We start from the raw sequence: 20,291 nt of genomic DNA, 5'->3' as shown, positions 1-20,291 counted from the left end.
ATACTTCTCCACTAAAAAAATCATATTTATAATAAAGGCTGATAGGCCGGTCCATAAAAAAATACCATATGTCATACTCAAGGTAACCTCCTGATAGTACTTAATCTTTCACAAAATGCAGTCTGCTGCTGCTTGTTTAACTGTGTGTAGCCAGCCAATAACTTAGAAGGCACACTTCCCTCCCCAGACTATACTCAGCACCACAAAGCTAATCATACGGTTATTATATGGATCCATAAAACACACTAAATTCCTCAATTAAAATCTAATAACTCAACCTGTGTTAAAAAAAAAAAAGATCCTGCAATGCATAAGAAACCTGAATACTGATTGGGGGCTTCCATGTCAACCAGATTTACATCAGTGTCTGATTGAATGGAGGATAGTAAAAATGGTTCATTGGAGATGTGTTTTTTTGTTTAATAAAGTGCTGTAACCCATTGCCATTATTTTTCAAGCAAAACTCCATACATCACAAGGGACAATCTGTTTGATAGAGTATACAACAAGATAGCACTTGGATCACACTCACCATAAATACTGTATGAGGGCATTAACACCAATTACGTCAGAATTAAAACCTAAGCTACATAGGTTCATGTCATTTATGGCAGCAAGTACAGTATATGAGCTACATAATCACCACAACCTAAAGGCAAACAAATGGATTAAATTCAACACTTTTCTGGGGTTTTTTTTGCAGGTTTCACAAGCCAGAGGATGCTAAGCTGATTGAAATTTAAATTCTTCAACAAATATTTTTTAATATGATCATCACAAATAACAATTTAAAGATAGATACATTATTAGTACGGACGCTGGGGAGGTAACTGAAATATCGACCAAGAAACTGCACTGTGAGCCTATGACATTTCCAAAACTTTGATAAAGTCATTAGCTTCTTCCAAACGTTAACCAGAGATTTCCCTGGGTCTCGACACTTTAGGAATTTTTTTTTGGATTCACAGTGATTCCTGTTTCAACTGCATTCACACATTAACCTTCTGCAATTTATGTTTTTGTCTAAAAAAATAAATAAACCAACAAGCGGTGATGGTTTCATGTCGACTTTCATGGATTTATTTATGATTTTATATATAATGTTTGAATCACAGACACACATTAGACATATACAACAATATTGATTGCAGAATTGGAAAACAGCAGCATCAAATAGAAACCAGGACGGAAACTAAAACGCATGTTACTGATTTTAACTGTTCAAGAAAGCAGCACTAAGCCAAGTTTTAATTAGACACCCACTAACCATCAAGCATCCCCCCCCCCCCCCCCCAAGCTTAACAGCTGCCACAGCAGCATTTTCTTTACTGGTGGTAAGCAGTGTCTGTGAAGTAGGTGTCCAGCCGACACATTGTAAATGTGGAAGCCTTGATGCAGCCATACAGGACAGTTTCAAACAGGAAAAATCTCAACCTGTGAATTTCTAAGGATTCTGGTTTTGTTCACACATGTACTCCACACTGGATTTTATTAGTAAATGTCCATAATAGGCTATTCATGTGAGAGAATTTACTGTGCAGACCTTTGTTTTAAAATGCAAACAGAACATTTTACACAGAATTGCTGCTGAAGAGATTTCAATAAATATAATGGAATGTAAACAGTAAAACAAAGTATTGCAGTATATTGCCTTTGCTTCTATTCCAATGTAGTTCTTCTAGTTTCTATTTTTGCAATTATATATACTAACATACAAAAGTCTACAATCACCCAGAAATGTTCATGTGTTCGATAAAAATTGATATTTTTTACTCGAGGTACTATTAAATTGATTTGAAAATACAGAGAGGGCATTACTAAAGTTGAAAATGGTTATTACCGCATGAAATGACCAAATTATAATTTATTATTTATTCACATAAGACTCCAAAGCCCCATTTTCAACAGCTATTACTCTGGTAGATATGGCATGTATTTAAGGAAGCAGCCAACTAAGTTCTTGTAAGGTGCCATTTTCTGAAAATGCAGGCTTTTTTGTACTTATCCTCTTTTCTCGTTGTGCATCTAGGCTTTCCTATTCTTTTTCTGTGCTGGTTAGGGCCACGTTGTCCTCTTCTCCTAAGACAGTAACAGACACTTTTGGATTAAATCTTCACTTCTCATAACAACAATAGGTTGCATTGTTTCTTGAGAAAACAGCTTTGACCATTTTCAGCCCAGAATTGGACTTTAGGAATGCCCGTACTTTTCAACCCAAATATAATAATAGTAATAACTCTTTACACTAATATAGTGCTTTTCTCACTACTCAAAGTGCTTTTTATAGTGAGTGGGGAGCAACTTCAACCACCACTAATGTGCAGCATCCACCTGGATAATGCAATGGCAGCCATTCTTGTGCCAGTACACTCACCACACATGAGCTATTAGGTGGTGAAGTGGTGAGAGAGATAGCTATTAGGGGGGAGAATGACTGGGCCATGAAGGGACATTTAGTCTCGGGATACATCCTGCAGTTTAGGAAGCATGCCCAGGAATCTTTAATGACTGTACAGAGTCAGGAGCTCGATTTTACATCTCACCCGAAGGACAGTGCCATTTTTACAGCACAGTGGCATTGGAATCTATTTTCAGACCACCACGGGGTGAGCACCCACTGCTAGACTCACCAACACATCTTCCAGCAACAACCCAAACATTTCCTAGATGGTCTCCCATCCAAGTACTGGCCAGGCCTGAACATGCTTAACTTCATGTGGATGAGGTATGGCTGCTGGACAATTCAGTTGCTTTACTGAACAGAATAACAGATGTCTGTTACTCTAAGCCAGTTAACAAAGAATAAGCATTTTAAATATGAATTCAGAAAAGATGAGCTCTGAGAGTTTACCATTAGGATACTGTTGCTTAAAATGGGGCTTTTCAGTCAATAATTATAAATTAGTCATTTCCAGCAGTAATGTCTGAGCTATATTTTTAAAGATGAATGTCAATCAAACATTTACATATTTTGAAAAAGTTAGTGTACTTCACAATACATGTTTTACTAAATTATTTTTCTGTTCTGCAACCCCATTTTGCATTAGTTCTCGCTTCACAAAAAATACTGCTCAGATAAGCAGCAGCTTGTAAGGAAGGTTAGAAAAAAATCAGATGGATGGAGAACTTTTTTTTTTTTTTTGCAGAAGTTCCATATCTTTTCCTTTTTGGGACCGTCAAATTATATTTTAGTATTCAATTTTAGAGTTAAAACAAGTAGCATAAGATATTTGTTTGAGAATTAATCTAGTATTTACAACATGGGCCTATACACAAACACACAGAAACACACACATTACTGCATGCTTGTTGTAAAAAGCAAACGATAAAGCAACTGAGAGAACAGCCTTTACCTTTCTATCCTTAGTGGTATTGTATAAAAAGTGTTTTACTGCAGCAATACAAGGGATCCTACAAAGCGATTCTCTTTTACAGCAGACCGGAATAAAAAAGAAAAAATGTAATTGCTTTTCTTACATTTACAGGACACATGTAACATGTCTATAGAACATTAAAAAAAAGGTTTTGCAAATCACAGATCAGCAAATAATTAACTATTTATAAAAAAGGCATGTTGATTGTTATAAAATATTCATTTTTCATTTAGTGAGCTTGAGATCTGGAGTGTACGCTCTACAGACAATAAATATTTCAATACAAATGGCTTTATATGGTGCCTACAGGCAGACAATTTTGCCTAAATTCAAGACAACATACAATCAGATTTTTTTGTCTTTTGTCACTACTTCAGCTGAAAGTGCTAACTTTGTGGCAATTAAAAAAATAAATATCTAGTTAATTAATATTCTTGAGTTTGATGAATGTTTGCCCAAAGCACTACTTTGTAAACATACCTTGCAACTATAATTCTGTATGACTAGGCCTGTGCCAACACATAGTCCAGCATCTAAACTTGTCATTGGAAGCTAAAATCTCTTTGTAGAAATGTTCTAGTTAAGTCCAACTAAGAAAGACTCTCCCATGGACTCCTCAACAAGTCTATTAATCAATCAATATATATACAGTGGGTTCAGAAACTTATTGAGACCCCTTCAATTTCTGCACACTTAGTTGTGGTGTACATTTTATTTTAAATGGATATACGTGTCATTAATATACACCCAATAACCCATAATGACAAAGTGAAAATGTGCTTTCAGGATTGTTTCGAAAGTTATTAAAAATCAAAAACTGAAATTTCTCATTTATATAAGAATTCAGACCCTTTGCTGTGGCACTCCAACTTGTGGTCGGGTGCATCCTGTTTGCTTTAATTATCCTTGCGATGGGTCTAGAAGTTGACTGGAGTCCACCTGTGACAAACTGAATTGGCTGGACATACTTAATAATAATAATAATAATAATAATTCATTACATTTATATAGCGCTTTTCTCTACTTTAGAAAGGCACACACATGTGCATAAAATGTCCCACAATTCACACTGCATGTTAGGACAAAAAACCAAGCCATAAAGTCGACTGAGTTGTCTGTGGACCACCACAATAAAATTATGGTGAGGCATAGCTCAGGACAAGAGCATAACACCATCTCTAAAGTTCTGAGTATTTCCAGGAGAACCATGACATCGATAATATTGAATTGGAAGAAGTTTGGAACCAGCAAACTTTTCTGAAAACATGTTTTCACTTAGTCATGATGGACTACTAAGTGGGCAAAAATGGAAAATGTATCAATTTAAATTTAAATCTACAACACAATAAAGTATTCCAAAAGTGATGGGGTTTGAAAACTTTCTGAATCCACTGTGTATCCACCTTAATAAAATGACAAGTGTATGTGTGTATCTACATCTGTGTTATAAGCAATCTGATATGGGATTCGTAAAACAGTGTTAATATTTGTTATGCACCATATGTTGGAATGAGAAATGCAATGCGTTTTGTAATGAAAACATCATGTATTACAAAATACATTCAAATAGATGGTGCATTACAAATGTTAACACTGAGGTCTACTGTACATTGATTACTTAATTTTCAACTGGTAGCACAGGATCCTGAGCTGTTTCATCATGTGATGGGTGCAAAAACGCACTATACCAGTGCATGCTCCCCAACCTGATCTGACTTGGAATAACCAGACATTTGAAAATACCCTTTACTTTAAGAAGTCCGCATGTAGGTAAGACTCCTGAAAAGTAATCTCAAATTCAACTTTTCAATAATGAAGAGAGTGTGAATATACAAATACTGCACAAAAAATGTTCATCATCATAATTGTATTAAATGTTTTGCTTAAATAATCATCTTCAAAGAAGGAATAAGTATGTGAGCCCACAGATTAAGTAATTGTTGGAACATCCTATAGCAGGACATCTATACAATCAATGAAACAATTTATTGAAAGTTCAGTGCTCGACGAATGTATGGTTAGAAATGCATAAGCTTTCAAATAATAGATTCTGAATGGCTGAACATACATCCCAATTTTGCTTTTGATAACTTCAGAAGCACACACACTCTAGGGACTAATTAAATTTAGGTTTTATGAAGAAGTATTCAAAAGCCTATAAGTAGCTGAGCTTTGAGCATAGCATGCATAACACAAGTATGCCCACAGCATGCAGAGCATGTCATTCAGCAACTTTCCTTTGATAACTTTTTCCTTTCAAACTCCAGGCATCTGTTAAGTGGACAATGCATTAAAGGCCGACTGAGCAACCTAGTATGAGTTTGTTACAAGCATAATGGCATAAATATGTACTGTATATGTCAGCTGTGCTACATGACTGACAGCCTCAACCTACATTATTCAAAATACCTTCCCAATGCCTAAAAATATCAATAAAGTTTGGGTTTTGTATTTTTTATCAATTTCTAAGGCATTAAATGCCTTGCAAAAGAATAAAATACAAAAACAAAATGAAAACTTTTCATGCAATGCCACATAACTAAATGTCCATCCCCTCACTCATAATGCATCAAGGAAACATATTGGCATTGAACAACATTTAGTTCAAGTTGAATTTGTTGCCTTGTCTAAAGTTTACTTTAGAGACCAAAACACATATTGCATCACAGTTTCTTTTCTGTGTATGTGCAGCTTTATTCTAATAACCAATCTTTACCTAATTTCAGTATATTCTAAACTAGCTGTCCCCTATGGCTTCGCCCACGTGGTAGTAAACAGGACAAATTTTAAAAATCAATTTAAAAAAATTTAATTCTGGCCAGGCATAAAGTAGATACGCTCCAATATCAAACGTTGGCACTTTATATGATCATGTTCAGCTCTGACAGGAGAAGCATGTGGTTGTGATATCTCTGGCAATTAGCAGCTACCCTCTAAAACACACATAGCTCTGATCTCTCTCTCTCTCTTTCTCTCTCAAAAATGTCAAATGTTACTCCTTAACAATCTGTAGATGATAATGTCTGTTGAACAAACAGGTATCGCTAGCAAAGTGGAGGCAAGGTAACCCGCATCATGTGGAGACAGGCAGACCAACTCGAAAGGAGGATGGTGTGTGAGTGAGGAGGGCCCTGCAGCGTTTCTCTCAGATTTGTGCAAATAAACTGAGAACTGAGAGCAAGAAGACAGAAGTCCTAAAATCAACCGGAATTTAAGAGCAAATTATAGGAAAAAACCTGATCCAAATCAGTTAAGTAGCTCTCTCATGAAAACCGGACAGACATACAGACATATAGATATAGATAACAGGAATTACCCATACGGTACGGTTATTTAAATATGTAACCCCAAGTACAGGAATCCACCTTAATAAAAGGATTACTTTTAAACAATGGGAAAGCAGGGGGTTGTCCTTTGGTGAGGCTATTTCTATTAACTTTTTTTTTTATTTTGGTATGGTTTTATAGCACTTCTGTTTTACAAATAAACATTTTATAAAAATTGAAGTACCTGGAAGAGATATTTTCACCCTCCTGGCTAAGAAATAAAACATCTGGACTTCTGGAGGAACAGGAATGGGGTGAGAAAGGTAGACAAAAATCTTCTTCATAATTTATGTTGGTGACAGATTTAGAAAAAATTACTGAACCTGAACGTTCAGACCATTTAGCTTAGTACACCCAGGCATGAATGTTGGACCGAATTTGTCCATTTCATATACAACTAAAGAAATCAAACATGATGTACAATCACTGAGTTTCACTTCATGTACAAATGAGAATCTTTTTGCAATCAGCAACCTTCTACCAAGTTTCAACAGAGAAAGACACCAATGTAAAGCAAGGCACAGTGTTACCAGATGAAAGTTTCAGGAATGTCATGACTGTAAAGAAATCCAGGATGGCACATTGGTGTAGTGGTTAGCACTGCAGCCCCACAAAGCCACTGCCTAGGACATGGGTGTCCAAACTACAGCCCACAGGCAGTGCATTTTTAATTGGCCCGCAGCAAATTCTAAAAATATAATGAAATACTGTATGGCCCATTCACAAAACTTGTTTTTAACTGTATTGTACTTCTTAGGTTTAATACAAGACGGAGCTACTTTCTTGAACAAGGCTGCGTCTTCACAAACAAGCGCAACCAAAGAACAATTTTGCTACAGGTGACCAAAAATGGCAGAACCAAAGAAACACACGATAGAAAGTGAGTGCAGAAGATTTCAGACACAGTAGGAAAATGAATATCTCTTCCTATACATCAAGGGCAAGTGTGTCTGTTTGATTTGCAATGAAATTATTGCAGTGATGAAAGAGTATAATGTGTGTCGACTCTACGAAACCAAACATCCGACCTACACTGGTGCCGAGCGATAACAGAAAGTTAAGCAAATGGCAGCTAGTCTGCTAGCTCAACAACAGTATTTTTTTCGTGCCAACAAAATACAAGAAAATGCCACATTAGCCAGTTATGAGGTAGCGCAACTCACTGCCTATCACGGGAAACCTTTCTTAGCTGGTGACTTCATAAAACAGTGTCTCACTATAGTCGCAGGAATAATGTGCCCAGAGAAAACGCAGGAATTCAACAACGTTCGCTTGTCCAGAAATGGAGGTGTGTGGCGAATTGCAAGATTCGTCAGCTAACTTAAAACATCAAGTGTCATATAAAGCTTGTGCTTTTGATTTTTACTCGATTGCATGTGATGAGAGCATTTTGTAATACAATAAATGAAAACCCATTAATGGAGAGCTGTGATGCGGTTTTTTCTTTAAGCATATTCAAATATGAAGCCTAATTTACCTATATTGAATTGATTTTGCTAGCTTAATACACAGGAGGTGAGGCAATATACCTCACCTCTAGTGGGTGGCCCAGCCCTTCGTATATTTCTCTGTATGTGGCCCCAAGTGAAAAAAGTTTGGACACCTCTGGCCTAGGACATTCACATTCATGCCTAGTGTGTTTACACTGGATTTTCTCCAGGTAATTCAGTTTGCTTCCTACATTCCCAAAGATGTGTGGCTTGACTTAAACTGACCGTGTGTGTGTGTGCGTGTGTGTGTGAGCCTGGGCTTTGGCCCCCTTGATACTAAGTTGGATTAAATATGTTTCAGAATATTATGTAATACAAATAACCTGTCTAGACACCGTGAGTGTCCTGAGATGGTATATTTCTGTCAGTGAATTGTCATGGATGACAAGAAAGTTGCTAAACAGGCATCGCCCATGATGTTCACAGAATGACTGCCTTGAATTTATCTGGGGTTATTTAGTCTGTTGGACAGAAAGAATACCACATTTTGTTTGCAATAGTATATTTGTAAAGATTGGGATTTGGTGCAATGTTTAATTGTTAGCATCTAAAACACTGGCAGCATATGAAGCATTCTGACTTTTAAGGTGCATTTTCTGAGGTTCCCATATGGTGGTACAAATAATATTTGAGGATATGCCTGTCCATAAAAGGAAATGAGGACCACAGAATTACAAAATAAAATTTGGTTCAATTAAAAGAAAGGTAGAAATTATAATGAAAAAATGTCATGTTTTTGAAAAAACTGCATTTTAAAAAAGCAAGCTTTTTTTGTGCACTACAACTTAAAAAAAGAAAAACAATTCATTGCTAATAAGTATCCCCCACCCCGGGGGACATCAGGGCAGGTTGGCACCTTTTACAGCTGTTACAAAAATAAAGAGCAAGCTCCTTGGGGTTCACAATATGTGTGTTTTTGATTCGGGGAGAAAAAAAAAAAAGAAGACACGTTAACATTTATTTTCTTTAGGTTTATTTGGATCACATACACCTGTCAATTTTATTTCAATTTCAGCACTGAACAATCAAGGTAAATTAACATTAACAGGCATAAACATCTGTGTCCTCTCATCTTTCTCTGACAGTAGGGATGAGCAAAAGCAAAAGAGAAACCATCCCTAGACGGAAAGCTATCTTACACACTTACTGTAACTATATTCAACTGCACCCGGCCAACTTACAATGACTGAAAATTTATTTGGAGAGTGGGGAAATAATGGAGATCATAGAGTATCCCAACAGGTATGTAAATGATGCATGCAAACCTTCAAACTGTATTTTAGTGCTGTGTGCACATATGGAATTGTCTCATATGCAAAATGACAGCCAAGCTGAAGAGAATTCATTTTGCTAGTTTTCCACGCTAAGAGTGCTTATCTTGCAGTGTGCTAACCTCATCTGAACCCTCATACATTTACAATACAACTCCAGCTTAAAACTCTTCATCATGCACGTTGTAGAGACACTGACAAGTCAGCGCTCTTCTTTCATTTTGCACTTGTACCTGTCCTTTAAACACAGTGATTTGCTGCCATCTCTCTTTCTATTCCACCTGTTAATGCTGCCACTATCTGCAAATTGAAAAATCCGAAAAAAAAGTCCCCTCTACAATCATTGGCACCCCTGGTAAAGATGAGTAAAAAAAAAAAAAAGAATTGGGGGGAAAAAAAAAAAATCACCTTTTGGTAAATTACCTTAATCTCCCACTGAAAAAAAGAGATATCTAACCTTTAATTAAAGTACATTTATTCTAAGAGACAATAATTACTCATCAAGAAATAATTATTTTTAACAAAAACACATATGCCAAGATTATTACTACCCCTGGAAAGTCTTATGCACAAAATGTAACTAAAGCATTTTTCCATCCATATCTTACCTTTTTTTTCTTTGTTAAAGTTGATCAGAGTGTGTAGGAAATTTGAAGCAGTAAGCCAAGACTAACCCATCCCACCCCCATAGCAGTAAATAGGATAATAAGAGAGGTATAACAAAAAAATCCCCAAAAATGAAAGCTGGAGAAATATGGAAAAAGTAGCATCTTGGGGTCACCAATTCTCTAAGACTACCATCAGACTACAACTCCGTGCCAACAGACATGAACGGTATGCCCAAATAAAAGGCATCTCTTTCATTTAGTCACAAATGTAAGCATCTGGAGTTTCCAAAATACTACTGGAACTTTGATTGCGAATGTGTTCTATAGTCAGATGAAATGAAAATTGCTCTTTCTGGCAACAAACACTCAAGACATGTTTAGAGGAAAACGAAAACTGGCTATCAGCTATGGTAGAAGTTCTACTATGATGTGGGGCTTGCAAAGGCTCAGGAAACCTTGTTAGGGCACATAACATCATAGGATCCATGAAATACTAGGAGATTTAAAATTTAAACCTGGCGGCCTCCACCAGAAAACTAAAACTGGGCTGTTGAATCTTCCAGCAACACAAAAGATCCAAAATATATGTCCATATACATACATATATACATATACATACACACACATATATATACATATACATACACACGTATACGCACAGTGCCTTTACATGTTGCTGCCTTATGCTAATATATGTAATATTTCAGTTTTTTATATTTTAATAAATTTACAAAAAAAAAATTTTATTCTTGTTTTTGCTTTGGTACTCTAGGGTATTGACTGCTAACTGATGTAGGGAAAAATGAATTGAAATTATTTTAGCATAAGGCTGCAACATAGAGAAATGTGAAAAAAGTGACGGGGTTTGAATATTTCTGAAAGCACTGCAAATAAAAACCATACTGCTAGAATGCACTATCAAACACATACGGCCAAACTACATTCTGCTTTTTTGCAGCTCATAACACAACATAAATGTGGTGATCTCCCCAAAGCTTCTGGTAATGGCAAATCATTCCTCTCTGCAACACCCAAAATGATCAATGTTTTCAGCAGGCTTTCCATGCAAGCTAAGAAAAGCACACATATTTCTCCTGAGATTACATTTCTAGACATTTGATTTGATTTTTTTTTTAAATCCCAACTGTTTTCTAATAGTTTATATTGTGAATGTATGCTAAACAAAAATGAAAAACTCGTTTCCTAGGAGCAAATCGATTTAAAAGCATGCAAAAGTAATATAAAGCGAGCACCACTGTACCCTCCTTTGCAGTTTAATACTAAAGCTGTGCTAGATTTATATACTTTCTGTTGATACTGGAAGATGTACATGAAGTTCCTCTTTGCATCTGTCTGTGGTGCATTTTTCACTACAAATGACAAATTTGTAATGTATTAAAAACTTTGATTCTAATAATTATTTTTATAATTACTGTAGTCTTATTTGCAATGTAAAGTACCTTATGATAGTGTACACTAAAAATTCAAAGTAAAATGACCCTTAACTACTTGTGGAAATTTGTCGCTGCACCTATTTTTCCTCTGCACATCAGTGATGGCGCACTTTTGTCAGGCCACCATCAAATGCTGATCATGTGCCGAGGTGGCAATAGCAGTTTAGATGTAACAGCTTATTTTTAGTCTAGTCTAAACAGTAGTATTTTTTTTCCTTTGTACAAACTGAGGAAAATCATGCATATTAAAAGCAAATAAAACTATGAAGGAACCATGCACTTATTTTTTTATTCATTTATTCCAATTCAGAGCTACATGGAAACCAGTAACAGCAAGCACCATCCTTGATAAGACCAATCACACTTGGACTCAGTCACACTGGACACACATGAGAGATAAACAAATACGATAAATATAAATAAATAAAATATAAATTTTATATATATAAAAAAAATTATATATATAGTTCTCTTCTGGTTCGTTCTGGTTCCACTTCAGAACTGGTCCCGCCCACACAAAGCCGACACGGCATTTCTCGATTCCTATTCGTCCTCTTCCATGTGCATGCACTATACTGGCCTGTTGAGCGTAATACATCCAACAAGTACTCGAGGTGCTACCACAACGGTAAAGTAGCTTTACCACCTTTGCGGAAGCCACCTGTGTCTTTACAACAGCTTCTTACACAGCATAAATCAGAAGCTAAAAATTATCGCGAACACATTCGAGAATACAACTCTTCTCTAGCGTTTGCTTCCATGGGTGCACAGATAATTCAACTTCCTGGCCACGGACCATACTGTTTTAAAATACACGGGCAAATTTATCACCAAATCTCTCCACTATACGCTAACACTTCTACCTCTCCAGGATATGGACAGTTGTATGTTTTTGACACAGTGCAAGCTACTGAAGTATGCTTACAAAATAAAGCAAACTCTGCATGCAGCAAAAATGTACTTCTCCAACTAGATTCCATGCTCAGAACCATCAACCCCTTCACTAAATCATACAAACACATGCATGAAATTGTTCAGTCCAATCCAACAGCATCTGTACGAATGGTTTTCAAGGAAAACCCTAGGCAGGATTTACGACGATACAATGCCCCGACATGTCACACCGATGACACGATTTTCGTCAGAGAAGATGGCGAACTGCCTGCCGAAAGGGACATTTGCATCTATCCCATAGGCAACTCCTGTAAACAGATTTCCACGCTCAAAATGAATTGCGATCCTATGGTTTACCCACTTTTATTCCCTTATGGAGACATTGCCTGGCAGAAAGATTTACAACATGTTCCCGATAAAAAGAACCGCCAAGAGAATAAGGCTTACTCAATACCAATTTTACGCGTACAGATTAGCAATGAGGAATACATTTAGTATTTTGCACTCCTGCGGCAAACTATTCCAACAGTACGTCATAGATACACATGTTAAAACAGAGGGCGTGCGTCTCAACCATCTCAGATTACATCAACAAGATCTGTGCGTGGAACTATCAGACGCACTGCAAGCAAACACTGAAAAAAAGAATGTACGTGTAGGCAAAATGTTCATATTACCGTCCACATTTCCAGGAAGTCCAAGATACATGCAACAAAACTATCAGGATGCCATGGCCATAGTCCGTAAATTCGGAAAGCCTGATTTATTTATCACTTTCACATGTAATCCTACTTGGCCGGAAATTCTACATGTGCACTGCGTCTTTCAAGAAGTATTTATTTCTTCTTGATTTCTGAATTCCTTTCTCATCGTTTTCCATTACTATTCTTACACCACCGTATGCTACGGCGGGCGTCGGCTACTGTATTTATTATATTATATATATATACACAAACACACACACACAGTGCATCCGGAAAGTATTCACAGCGCATCACTTTTTTCACATTTTGTTATGTTACAGTCTTATTCCAAAATGGATTCAATTCATTTTTTTCCTCAGAATTCTACACACAGCACCCCATAATAACAATGTGAAAAAAGTTTACTTGAGGTTTTTGCAAATTTATTAAAAATAAAAAAACTTAGAAATCACATGTACATAAGTATTCACAGCCTTTGCTCAATACTTTGTCGATGCACCTTTGGCAGCAATTACAGCCTCAAGTCTTTTTGAATATGATGCCACAAGCTTGGCACACCTATCCTTGGCCAGTTTCGCCCATTCCTCTTTGCAGCACCTCTCAAGCTCCATCAGGCTGGAAGGGAAGCGTCGGTGCACAGCCATTTTAAGATCTCTCCTGAGATGTTCAATTGGATTCAAGTCTGGGCTCTGGCTGGGCCACTCAAGGACATTCACACAGTTGTCCTGAAGCCACTCCTTTGATATCTTGGCTGTGTGCTTAGGGTCGTTGTCCTGCTGAAAGATGAACCGTCGCCCCAGACTGAGGTCAAGAGTACTCTGGAGCAGGTTTTCATCCAGGATGTCTCTGTACATTGCTGCAGTCATCTTTCCCTTTATCCTGACTAGTCTCCCAGTCCCTACCGCTGAAAAACATCCCCACAACATGATGCTGCCACCACCATGCTTCACTGTAGGGATGGTATTGGCCTGGTGATGAGCGGTGCTTGGTTTCCTCCAAACGTGACGCCTGGCATTCACACCAAAGAGTTCAATCTTTGTCTCATCAGACCAGAAAATTTTCTTTCTCATGGTCTGAGAGTCCTTCAGGTGCCTTTTGGCAAACTCCAGGCGGGCTGCCATGTGCCTTTTACTAAGGAGTGGCTTCCGTCTGGCCACTCCACCATACAGGCCTGATTGGTGGATTGCTGCAGAGATGGTTGTCCTTCTGGAAGGGTCTCCTCTCTCCACAGAGGACCTCTGGAGCTCTGACAGAGTGACCATCAGGTTCTTGGTCACCTCCCTGACTACGGCGCTTCTCCCCCGATCGCTCAGATTATATGGCCGGCCAGCTCTAGGAACAGTCCTGGTGGTTTCGAACTTCTTCCACTTATGGATGATGGAGGCCACTGTGCTCATTGGGACCTTCAAAGCAGCAGAAATTTTTCTGTAACCTTCCCCAGATTTGTGCCTCGAGACAATCCTGTCTCAGAGGTCTACAGACAATTCCTTTGACTTCATGCTTGGTTTGTGCTCTGACATGAACTGTCAACTGTGGGACCTTATATAGACAGGTGTGTGCCTTTCCAAATCATGTCCAGTCAACTGAATTTACCACAGGTGGACTCCAATTAAGCTGCAGAAACACCTCAAGGATGATCAGGGGAAACAGGATGCACCTGAGCTCAATTTTGAGCTTCATGGCAAAGGCTGTGAATACTTATGTACATGTGCTTTCTCAAATTTTTTTATTTTTAATAAATTTGCAAAAACCTCAAGTAAACTATTTTCACGTTGTCATTATGGGGTGTTGTGTGTAGAATTCTGAGGAAAAAAATGAATTTAATCCATTTTGGAATAAGGCTGTAACATAACAAAATGTGGAAAAAGTGGTGCACTGTGAATACTTTCTGGATGCACTATAATATATATATATATATATATATATATATAAATATATATATATAAAGATTAGCAAAAATTGTGCAACGTTTGATGCAAAGCTCACGTTCAAAACAGTACGTTATATATATACATTTTTATATTTTTTTTTTTTTCGTTTCATTAGGAGAAACAAAAATAATGCTCTTAGGTCAATAAAACCAATTTAACAAGGATACATCAAATAAAACACCTTGTATACATATGCTCTGCTAAGATAAGTAGCAGTTCAGCTGTGTGTTAGCAGTCAATAAATAAAGCCTACATAACAGCACATGCTTACAAATTGTAAAAGTGCATAAACATTCAACTGCCAACAAAATCATGACTGGTGATCATGCAGGAGAAAGTCTATTCCTTAAGCGTATTATGTTAGATACTGGTGATACTTAGCAAGTAGCAAGTAGATTACCACTCATCTTGCATAGACAACAATTTCCAATAGTTTTAGCATTTGCTTTAACTATAAATAAATCTCAGGGCCAGAGTTTTGACCATGTTGGAATATACCTTTGGACCATTAGCATGTGAAGTGAGTTATCAGGGGATGGGGGTCAAACACCCCAGTAAAAATATAATATAAAGATTTACTATTTGATCTGACATGGACATGGTGGTACAGAAGTAGCGCTGCTGCATCGCAACAAGGAAACAGGGGTTTAAGTCCTGGATGAATTAATTATCACACATAGGTTTCCTCCGGGTGCTCCAGTTTCCTCCCACAGTCAATAGAAATGTAAATTAGTTGGACTGACAATGCTAAACTGGCCCCTCATTTGTGTGTGTGTGTGTGTGTGTGTGTGTGTGTGTGTGTGTGTGTGTGTGTGTGTGTGTGTGTGTGTGTCCTGTCCAAGGATTTTTCCAGCTTACTGGGATAGGCTCCAGCTTGCCCATGATCCTCCTCTGGATAAGCGGGTTTTGATAATGGATGCATGGATGATTTAATTTGATAAAATAAATTTAAATATTAGCAAAACTAAAAACAAATCTTAATTTCTCAAATTTCAAAAAATATATATTTTTTCAGTAATGTACTGAAATATTTTAGGTGCACACTTTTCTATAAGAAAATTAAGAATATTTTCATATACCAGTATATAATACTATACATTTAAAAACATAAAACTATTGCTTTATTTACATTGTAAATAAAATGTGTATTATTTCACACATGGTGTTGAATCACATTCGCTGCCTTCAAATTTTGTCACTGACTGAATACCTTCCAGGCAACATGAGGCCAGTCAACTATTACAGGGAATATTTATTTCAAATAATTGCACTTTAAGTGGGTGCCACAAATTACAGAATCAAAAGGTACTATTACATTTTGTCATAAAAATATTTAATGATCGCTTATTTTTAAGTCTCCCTTTTCACAAAATATAATATTGAAAAAAAGGCAAAATCTGATGCGTTATTGTTATACAACCTTTGTCTAAGATGATGACTTTGCAAGAAAATAGGTAAAAGTAAAACACCTATGAAACATCGAGTATTAACTGAAATATTTACTGAACTATAAAAAAATTACATATTTGTTTACTTGCAGTTGACCAAGTACTACTCAAGATGATAAATTACAAACTGTTTTAACTTTGTATATTCCCAGAAACTCACATTTGTGTGTGTGTGTAATATAAAATTAAAATCGTCAGCCTCTGTGGCTGTGCTACATAAAATGTCTAGAAAGGTATTTATAAAAACTGGGTTGCATTAGTAAAACACAAAATACTGTTGATGCGGTAAAACTGTTTATCTAAGAGCCACACTTAACAAGGAATGCTTGAGGATGAAGAGAAAAGTTTATTTGTGGGACTAACATGGCATAAAATGCAACCAACCAACAAGTAACATATGAACCTGCATTACATGATACACTACATATTTTTCTCAAATGAACTATGTTTCAGTTTTATCAAACCCTTAAATGATATCAGTGAGCAAGGTTGAAGATATTTACCTGTATGCACACTCAGCCTCTATAGACTATATTTATGCAGTCAAGTCAAATGTCAAAATGACAATTTCTAGATCTCTAATGTCTCATTAAATAATCTGAAATTTAATTTTATATAGCATCTACTCCTGTGTGTGTGTGTGTGTGTGTGTGTGTGTGTGTGTGCATAATTATATCAAATTAAAATTGTGTCTGCCTGTTTGTTACTGCATTACCAAAGATGGCTGAATAGACTTCCATAATATCTTGAAGGATATGAGGGATACTAAAAAGATAGAACTTTATTTGTCCCGAGGAGGAAATTTGGCTTTTTACAGAAGCTCTTTAAATAAATACATACATGAATGAATACACAAACACACGCTATGGTCTGAAACCACAGAATGAGTGGAAAACAAGAAAATTAAAAAGAAACAAATCTTCTGGCTTGGCTGTCACAGTGAAGAATGAAGCATAAAGCAGGTGAATTGCTGTTGCTATAAAGGACCCCAGTTGTGTTTCCCGACACATACTACTGAATGATTTGTTGGCTAAAAGTACTAAAATATTGTACTAAAATGTTTTTGATACAGTCACATAATTAACTTGTAACATACATCTTATGACTTGTAACAATGTATTAAATTCTAACATCTAAATGTGAGCACTCATTTCTGAACCCAATGAATGACTTGGTAATTAACATCCTTTATTTTCATACCCATAGAAATTAGTATACATGGATGAACAATGTGCTATTCCAATGAGTTTTTAAACTTTACCATGGTCGAACGGTCTGCCCACACATTTTCATACAACTCTCTGTCCTCTACACAATGTCAATCAAATGATTTGTAATTAAATGTTTAATATTTACAACAGCATGTAGCCCAAATGAAGAACATATACCTTAGCTAATATTTGTTTGTGTGTATATACAGTAGATGCACTGTATGTGTGCGTGTGTATACAGACATACACACAAATGTAATATGTATGTACACTGTACATATCTTAAAGAAATGTAAATTAATTTGCTTTAAACAAGAATCTCATTTTAAATGTCTTGAAAGTTAAGAAAGAAAATGAGTTATGGTGCAAGAAGGTAGCTAAAGAAGAAAGCAAGCCTGAAGCAGTAAAAGGTGAGGTTGTTGGGAAATTCCCAAGAGCGTATGTGACTAAATTGCTGACACTGAAAAAAATACACTCTCTTTAGGATAACAGCAGCTGATAAAATTAAAAAGGGAGATTAGAGGAAGGCCAGGTGGCCACTAAAATATTAACCAGGCAAATTATACCAGATTACATTTCCTCTGGACTGTCCCTATGATGACCACTGCATATCTGTTATGTTTTCTGGCATTGCACTTTCAGCCACTCAAGAAATCAGGTTGCAGAACGTTCTACAGCAGTACCTGGATATTTATTACTCCGTATTCCCCTACAGACTCTTGCCTGTCCACTCGCTCACTCACTTGACTTGTTCTCTCTCTCTCTCACAGTCAGTCTCTCTCTCTTGCTCAATCAGTCTCTCTCTCTCTCTCTCTCTCTCTCTCTCACGCACACTCTTGCACTGCTCCGCAGTGTTTCTAAGTATAGTGTCAGCTGCATTGGGCTCAACCATATGCAGCGCAAGCTCAGTGTTAAGATGGGAGGGGAAAAAATACCAGGGAAATATAACTGGAAACATGAGAGACCACTTTATTTGGATGTGCTAAAAATAGCTGGACGAATGGCAGGAGCCGCACCGAAGACTCACTGCAGGACGAGCAATCAATAGGCGGAGAGAAGGATGGAGGCTCCCCTATGCTCCTGGATCGACAATTGACAGCTGAGAGACTATTTTTTGCTATGGTTGACTAAATATGGTCAGGGAGTAGAGAGACACTGGAGAGGTTGTTCTGCCTGCAAGTGCATGTTTCAAATGTCTAGCAGCCTATAAAGCTCTAACAGTTTTGCTTGTGCCCTCTGAGTGTGAAATGCCAGCCAGCCAGCCTCTGTCTTCTTTCTCTTTCTTTCTCTGTCATGTGTGGGATCCCCCCCATGACCTCCTGCCCCTGTTAGACATGACCCTGCAGGCTAAAAAAGTACTCCATTCAAGCGGATGCATGATGCTGCATCTTCAACTATCTGAGATGATCTTCAACAAAAGCAACACCGGACAACAAGAAAATTACAAAAAGCAAGAAAGGAAATCAAGAGACTGCTATTCCACTTGAAGATTTAAAAAAAAAAAAATAGGTGATGGAAATGCAAAACTTTTTTTCTTTTTTTTCCCTCTTTTCCTTCTGGGTGTCTCAACTTTTTGGCTCTTGTGAATTACACTTTTCATTCAGTGCATACCACGAAATCTACATATTTCTCTCAGCAAAAACCCGTCAGGATGACAACAACAAAGGTGTTGCTTAATAAATTTTTTAAAAAGGGCTGGAACTGAAGTTTAAAAAAAAAAATAAAAGAAGGTCACTGAATAACTGCAGTTTATATAGAATGGCAAAGTAATATACTAACAGGCATTAAGGCAAGACAGTTTGAATTTTTGTGGGAATCTTTCTCTTTTTTTTTTTTTTCCTCTTTTCTACCTAAAAGGTAAGGCAGAATCGCTTCTCCCTCACACTACCCCCCACCCCCCTCTTCTGCTCAGAGGAGCTGATTCAGCGAGTAGCGTGCACTCTGGATGCGATGGCTGCTGCAGATGCCTCTCTCTGTAGGTCATTAGATCTGCTTTAACTAAAAAAGGCTGCTCGGCTCGAACAGGACAGGTAATGCATACTCTTATGTTTGGAGGGACCTAGCGTTTTCTTGAATTGATTATGAAAAGATACCAAAGCTAGAAGAAGCATGGCTTGTTTTTGCATGGTTTATTAGAAGCATTTAAGCTTTTTCTTACAAAGATGGAAAAAAAGTTAATGCAACAGTACATTTGTGAAGGATGAAGAGGAAAATACAAGGTAAGAAAGGAACTTGATGGCACTTTGACAGAGATTAATTGGAAAAAAAAATTGCTTTTGGAATTTTTAACCCCCCCAGTTTACTTTAGCTGGGCCGTGGCGATCAGTTGTATAGCTCATTAGCTGTCAGTAACTCACTATGTAGGAAAGCCTGGTGGACTTTCACTTGTGGAGCTTTCAAGTAGTTGATCTTCAGCTTATGGGGCACTATATAACTGGTATTCTGGGACACGGAATAGCGGTTTTATAGTGTGCGGCATGCCCAGTAAAGAACAGAGCAATTCAAGGCAGCTAATGAGTTTCCCTTCTTCCTGTAGTTTGTGGGGGCGGTGGCAGGTTGGGGTTACTTATTACCAAGTGG

General features: G+C 37.1%; 1 protein-coding gene and 1 long non-coding RNA gene across 3 annotated transcripts in view; one reads left to right on the top strand and one right to left on the bottom strand.

Moving 5' to 3' along the window:
- The window catches only part of mib1 (MIB E3 ubiquitin protein ligase 1), a 208,644-nt gene that overhangs the window by 98,184 nt on the left and 90,169 nt on the right, over positions 1–20,291 (bottom strand). The window lies entirely within an intron of this gene.
- Positions 18,653–20,291, top strand: part of LOC127528381 (uncharacterized) — a 38,348-nt gene continuing 36,709 nt past the window's right edge. The window contains exon 1 of the long non-coding RNA XR_007935264.1: positions 18,653–19,741. This is a non-coding gene — a long non-coding RNA (uncharacterized LOC127528381). The remainder of the gene's footprint in view (positions 19,742–20,291) is intronic.

The sequence above is a fragment of the Erpetoichthys calabaricus genome, chromosome 6 (genome assembly GCF_900747795.2).
Source record: "Erpetoichthys calabaricus chromosome 6, fErpCal1.3, whole genome shotgun sequence".
NCBI classification, from domain to species: Eukaryota; Metazoa; Chordata; class Cladistia; order Polypteriformes; family Polypteridae; genus Erpetoichthys; species Erpetoichthys calabaricus.
The sequence above is the reverse complement of the archived record's forward strand: the minus strand, read 5'-3'. Positions and strand labels throughout refer to the sequence as shown.